Genomic DNA, 7,345 nt, shown 5'->3' with positions numbered 1-7,345 from the left:
TACACTGAGTGGTTTCTATTTCCTGCACTGAACTCTGAAACTGGTAACACACACAACCACTCAGGTCTTAGAATGATAGGGCCCCTCAGGTGACTTTCAGAAGTAGTGTAAACCCTCTCTGGGAAGAGCTCAAACTCAGTCTGAACCTCAAAGAATCCTATAGAATTAACAATAAAATAAAGGAAAATGAACACTTCCCAAGCAAAAACCACAAAACACACAGGGAAACAAAGCACCATAAACAAAAACAGCAGGAACCACAGACAGCAGAGACAGAACTGCAAAGCCTTTGGATTTGAGAATTATCAGACACACACTGCTATATTTAAAATAGATAACCAGTGAGGACCGACTGTAGAGCACAGGGAACTCTGCTCAATACTGTGTAACAACCTAAGTGGGAAAAGAATTTGAAAAAGAATAGTTACATGTATATGTGTAACTGAATCACTTTGCTGTACACCTGAAACTAACACAACATTGTTAACCAACTATACTCCAATATAAAATAAAAATTTTTTAAAAAACATAAAAAACACATGTTTTGTATATTTAAATAAATAAACATGTACATACAACAAATAGATTTGAAAAAGAATAAAACATTTTAAAGTAAAATTAATATGTAACAGGGCTTCCCTGGTGGCGCAGTGGTTGAGAGTCCGCCTGCCCATGCAGGGGACACGGGTTCGTGCCCCGGTCCGGGAGGATCCCACATGCTGCAGAGCAGCTGGGCCCGTGGGCCACGGCCGCTGAGCCTGCGCGTCCGGAGCCTGTGCTCCGCAACGGGAGAGGCCACAACAGTGAGGGGCCTGCGTACCGCAAAAAAAAACAAAAAAGCAAAGAAACCTAAACAAAACAAAACAAAAAAATGGAAAAAGAGAGGTCAAGAGATATGAAACATAATAAAAGGAGGTAAATTACATTATCTGGAAGGAGAGACAAGAGGGAATGAGGAAGAAGCAATATTTGAAAAGATAATGGATGAGAATTTGCCAGAATTGTTGAAATATACCAAGGCTCAAATCCAGAAATTCTAATAAATCCCAGCAGATTAAAAGGAAAGAAGGAAGGAAGGAAGGAAATAAATCCACAAATCATGGATTTGCAGTGCAAAACACCAGAGGAAAGGAAAAGTTTTAGAAGCAGCCAAAGCAAGAGAAAAAAAAAAAAAATCACCTACAAAGGAATAACAATTAGATGACTAAATTCTCAGCTGCAACAATGGGAGTCAGAAGAAAAATGCTAGTTAAAAGAAAACATTGTTGGGGACCTCCCTGGTGGTCTAGTGGTTGAGATTCCGCACTTCCACTGCAGGGGGCGGGTGTTTGGGGAACTAAGATCCTGCATGCCGCGTGGTGTGGCCAAAAAAAACCACCATTGTTGGGCCAGATTTTTAAAAAAATAATTCTTCTCTATGCTATTCACAAGAAGTGCTTCCAAAACATAAGGACACTAAAAATTTGAAAATATAGAAAAAGGTAAACCACTAAGTAGTGGCCAAGAGAAGGCTGAAATAGCTTATTAAACATCAGACAAAGGCTTCCCTGGTGGCGCAGTGGTTGAGAATCTGCCTGCTAATGCAGGGGACACGGGTTCGAGCCCTGGTCTGGGAGGATCCCACATGCCGCGGAGCAACTAAGCCCGTGAGCCACAACTACTGAGCCTCTGCGTCTGGAGCCTGTGCTCCGCAACAAGAGAGGCCGCGATAGTGAGAGGCCCGCGCACCATGATGAAGAATGGCCCCCGCCTGCCACAACTAGAGAAAGCCCTCGCACAGAAACGAAGACCCAACACAGCAAAAGTAAATAAATAAATTAATAAACAGAAACAGAAAATTATCAAAAAAAAAAATCAGACAAAGTAGACATTAAAGCAAAGAGCAATAAAGAGGACTACTACACAGTGATTTTTTTTAAATCCAGTTTACCAGGAGATAACAATTCTGAACTTATATGTATCTAATAATATAGCCTCAAGATATACAAAGCAAATATTTACGCATCTAGGAGAAGAAACTGACAAAGCCACCATTACGGTGGGAAAGTTGAACAGACTTCTCTCAGTAACTGACATATCAAGCATATAAGAAATAGGTACGGACAGAGAAGATGTGACAGTTAAGCACAGTTAAGACACTTGATGTAATGAATATATAAACATTGCACCCAGCAACTAAAGAACAGATGTTTTTACTGAAGTAAGTATAGTTGATTTACAATGTTTCAGGTGTACAGCAAAGTTATTAAGAATATATATATATACTCTTTCAGATTCTTTCCCAAGAATAGACTTTTTTTTTTTTTTTTTTTTTGCGGTACGCGGGCCTCTCACTGCTGTGGCCTCTCCCGTTGCGGAGCACAGGCTCCGGACGCGCAGGCTCAGCGGCCACGGCTCACGGGCTTAGTTGCTCCGCGGCATGTGGGATCCTCCCGGACCGGGGCACGAACCCGTGTCCCCTGCATCGGCAGGCGGACTCTCAACCACTGCGCCACCAGGGAAGCCCAAGAATAGACATTTTAAAACTAAACTTTTAACTGAATGAGAACATAAATAGAGAAGAGAACACAGATCAAAACTATATGACTCGACAGTCCTCGCGGAGAGTCGCCGCGGTTTCTTGCTTCAACAGTGCTTGGACGGAACCCGGCGCTCGTCCCCCGCTCCGGCCGGCCGCTCAGAGCCAGCCCTCGCCACCACCTCACGGCGTCCTCCGACCGCCCCAAGGTCCCCGCCGCTGTCGTTACAGCGCCGCGCAGCCACCGCCACCGTTTCACCTCAGCCGCCCGCCATGACGACCGCGTCCCCCTCGCAGGTGCGCCAGAACTACCACCAGGACTCGGAGGCTGCCATCAACCACCAGATCAACCTGGAGCTCCACGCGTCCTACGTCTACCTGTCCATGTCGTACTATTTTGACCGCGATGATGTGGCTTTGAAGAACTTGGCCAAATACTTTCTTCCCCAATCTCGTGAGGAGAGGGAACATGCTGAGAATCTGATGAAGCTGCAGAACCAACGGGGTGGCCGAATCTTCCTTCAGGATATCAAGAAACCAGACCGTGATGACTGGGAGAATGGGCTGAATGCAATGGAATGTGCGCTACACTTGGAAAAAAGTGTGACTCAGTCACTACTGGAACTGCACCAACTGGCCACGGAGAAAAATGACCCCCATTGGTGTGACTTCATTGAGACTCATTATCTGAACGAGCAGGTGAAATCCATTAAAGAATTGGGTGATCACGTAACCAACTTGCGCACGATGGGGGCCCCCGAATCTGGCATGGCACAGTATCTCTTGGACAAGCACACCCTGGGAAATAGTGATAATGAGAGCTAAGCCTTAGCCTGGCTTCCCGTAGCCACAGGGGTGACTTCCCCGGTCACAAAGGCAGTGCATGCATGTTTGGGTTACCTTACCTTTTCTGTAAGTTGTACCAAAATATCTACGAGTCCTTTCCTTAGTACCATTCCTTCAAATAAAGTAATTTGGTACCCCCCCCCAAAATATATATATATGACTCAACGATTTCTCACAAAGTGGACACACTGCAGATCCAGGACTTGGATTAAATCAGGAAATGGAAACTTACAGCACCCCAGAACCCCCTTTCTTGCTGCTCTGCCCCACCCCCAGTCACAATTCATGCTATAGGTAACCATCATCCTGGCTTCTAACACCACAGATTAATTTTGTCCCTTTTTACTTTATATAAGTGGAATCATATAGTAGTACTCTTTTGTATCTCTTTGGCTCAATATTATATTTGTGAGATTTAAGCATGTAGAAATGTCTTCTTTGTTCTTCCATTATATGAATAAACCACAAGATGTTTATCTCTTGTTTCACTGGCGGATGTTTAGATAGTTTCCTCCTCACAGCTAATACAAATGATGCTGAGATGAACATTCCTGGACATGTCTTTGGATGATCATGTGTACACATTTCTGCTGAGTAGTTCGAGCTCACGTTTAGTTATTATGCAGATACTGCCAAAAAATTTCCCCAAATGGTTGTAGCAATTTGTATTCCCACCAGCATCGTGAGTGTTCCAGGTGCTCCCCCATCATCCATGCTCAATATTACCCTACTGTCTTCATCTTAGCCATTCTGATGGGTGTGAGAAGACCCATTCTTCTCCATCACACATGAAATATTTACAAAACTGACCAAATGGTAAGGTTCAACAAAATTCAAAAGACTGTTACCCTACAGACCAGGCTCTCTGACCACGTTACAATTAAGTTGGAAATCAATAGCAAAATTATAGCTGGATAAATTGAAAAAAAAGATGCAAGCACTCGGAAATAATCAGAACCAAATGCTAACACAAACTGACATCAATATATATATATTTTTTAAAAAGTAGAGCCTTGAATGTTTATATTAGAAAAGAAGAAAATCTCAAAAGTAGGGAGCCAAGCATCTAAGTGTAGAGGTTGAAAAGTCTGGAAAGAGTAAGAAATTTCTGAAAAGTAGGGAGAATGTAAAATAGAAAGTATTATCAAAGCCAAAAGTTGATTCTTTGAAAAGACTAATTAAATAGACAAATCCCTTGCGTGATTATTAGTCAAAGAAAATAAAAGGAGAAAGCACAAAAAAACAATAAGAATGAAAAGAGGGACACGATTCCAGGTGGCTGCCAAGATTAAAAACATTCTAAGCGATTATAAACCAGTTTATGCCAATAAATTTGCAAACTTAAGTAATGAAGATAAAGTCCTAGACAAATACAACTTTACCAAAACCATCTCAGGAAGATAAAAGAACCTGACTAATCCTATTGCCTGCAAAGAATTTGAAGGGCGGTTCCTCAAGCAGTTAAACGTAGAGTGACTGAACCCATAGAAAACCCAGTAATTCCATGCTCTAAAATGGTTCATATTATGTTATATGAATTTCAGCTCAGTTAAAACAGAAATCTCACCACAAAGAAAACACTGGGTCTAGATTGATTTAGAGGGAAATTTCATCAAACATTCAAAGAATATGTAAGTTTAATCCTTCACAAATGATTCTATAGAAAAGAAAAAAATGGGGGTGGGGGCGGATATTCCCCAACTCAAATTATGACCTTAGCACAAGCTTGATACCAAAATTGTACAAGAAAGGAAACTTCCAGTTCAACCTTACACGTGAGATGCAAAAAAATCCTAAAATAAATACTTAGCAAACAGAATCTGGTAATGAATAAAAAAGATAAAACATGATGACTAAGTTGGGTTTATCTAGGCATGCAAGAGATTAGTAGATTAGAAAATCTACTAATTTAATTCACCACATTAACAGATCAAAGGACAAAAACCTTTAATGATCTCAACTGCTGTGGGAAAAGCATTTAATAAATTTCAACATCCATTCATGACACAAATTTAGCACGCAAAGAATGGAAGTGTATTTCCTTACCTAATAAAGAATATGATGACGGCAGGCAGAATAATGCTCCCACCCACCACCCCCCCTCCCCTAAAGATGTCCCTGTTCTAATCTCCAGAACCTAGAGGTTACCATTAATGGCAAAAGAGACTCTGAGGATATGATTAAGGCTCAGGACCTCAAAATGGGAGATAATTTTGGGTTATCGCGGTGGGCCCAAACCAGTCATACAAATCCTTAAAAGTGGAGAAACTTTGCTGGCTGCAGTCAGTCAGAGAGGGCCATGTGAGCACAGAAGAACAGTCAGGGAGATGCTGTGCTGCTGGCTTTGAGGATGGAGGACTGGGCCACGAGCCTAGGACTGCAGGGGGCCTCTAGAAGCTGGAAAAGGCAAAGAGATAGATTCTCCTCTAGCGTTTCCAGAAGGAAACACACACCAGCCCACACCTTGATTTTAGCCCAGTGAGACCAGTGTCAGAGGTCTGACCTTCAGAACTGTAAGATAATATACTTGTGTTGTTAAACCACTAAAATTGTGGTAATTTGTTACAACAATAGAAACCTAATAACAACATAACAACAACAAAAGAACTCTACAGTAGGGCTTCCCTGGTGGCACAGTGGTTGAGAGTCTGCCTGCCGATGCAGGGGACACGGGTTCGTGCCCCGGTCCGGGAAGATCCTACATGCCGCAGAGCAGCTGGGCCCGTGAGCCATGGCCGCTGAGTCTGTGCGTCTGGAGCCTGTGCTCCACAATGGGAGAGGCCACAACAGTGAGAGGCCCACGTACCGCAAAAAAAAAAAAAAAAAAATCTAGTACCACTTAAGATGGCTATTGTTACCACCTGAATTTAGAATTTTACTAAATTCAGATCCTAACCAGGATAGAATGGCAAGATAAAGCCAAACATCTAAGGACTGGAAAGAGAGAAATAAATTGTCATTCTTTGCTGATGATGTGAATGTCTACATAAAAAATTCTGTATAATTTATAGCTAATTATTTATAGCTAGTTATATTAGAATAAGAGAGTTTAAAAGCCTGAGTACATGATCAATATATAAAAGTATCTGCATTTCTATATGCCAGCAACAATCTGAAAACATTTTTTCAAAGGTATTTACATATCAGAAGAAAGAAAGACAGAAAGAATGAAAGGAAAAAAGAGAGGAGGAAAAAGAAGAAGGGGGGAGGGGGAAGGGAAGGGAGAAAGATTTAAAGAATCTAACAAAAGATGTGCAAGCTCTTGATAGAGAAATCAGAAAAGTTTATTAAAGACAGGTATTAAAGAAGACACAAAAAGGTAGAGAGTATACTCTGTTCTTAGTTAAGAAGGATCAACATCAGAAAGACGTCAACTTTCCCTAAATTGCTCTACAAATTCAATCAAAAATTGAAAAATCAAAAAATCCCAATGGTATGTTTTGTGAGACGTGATAAGCTGATTCTAATATTTATCTGGAAGAGCCAAGGCTACGAATTGCCAAGGGACTTCTGAAGATGTTGGGAGAATTACCTCCACCAGGTAAAGAAATTAGCCTGTGTGGTACCGATGCAGACACAGACCAATAGATTGATGAAACAGAATAGAGCCCCTAAACAAAGATAAACGCTATGGAAATCTGAGTTAGGACAGAACTAGAATTGCAGATTAGTGGGGAAAAGATGGACCATTCACCAACTGGTGCTGGGACAACTAATTAACCATTTGGAACAAAGAGAAATCAGATCCATACCTCACACATACACAAAGTTAATTCCAGATGGCTTAAAGGCTTACAGGTGGAATGCAAAACTGTAAAAAATTTAGTAGACAATACAAGTGGACATCTTTACAATCTTGAGATAGAAAAGAGTTTAGCACAAACTATAAAGACAAACATTGAGATTCTACTATATTAAAATTAAGAATTTCTGTTTATCAGAGATGCCATAAAGAATGAAAAGGCTACTCAGCCATAAATA

General features: G+C 41.2%; 1 pseudogene across 1 annotated transcript; it reads left to right on the top strand.

Annotated features, from left to right (window-relative positions):
- Positions 1-2,791: 2,791 nt before the first annotated feature.
- Positions 2,792-3,343, top strand: LOC136128909 (ferritin heavy chain pseudogene; annotated as a pseudogene). Its single transcript, XR_010656265.1, has one exon. The product of XR_010656265.1 is annotated as a ferritin heavy chain pseudogene (transcript).
- Positions 3,344-7,345: the final 4,002 nt, after the last annotated feature.

This window comes from Phocoena phocoena, chromosome 1, assembly GCF_963924675.1.
Source record: "Phocoena phocoena chromosome 1, mPhoPho1.1, whole genome shotgun sequence".
NCBI lineage: Eukaryota > Metazoa > Chordata > Mammalia > Artiodactyla > Phocoenidae > Phocoena > Phocoena phocoena.
This window is presented reverse-complemented; position numbering and strand designations above follow the sequence as displayed.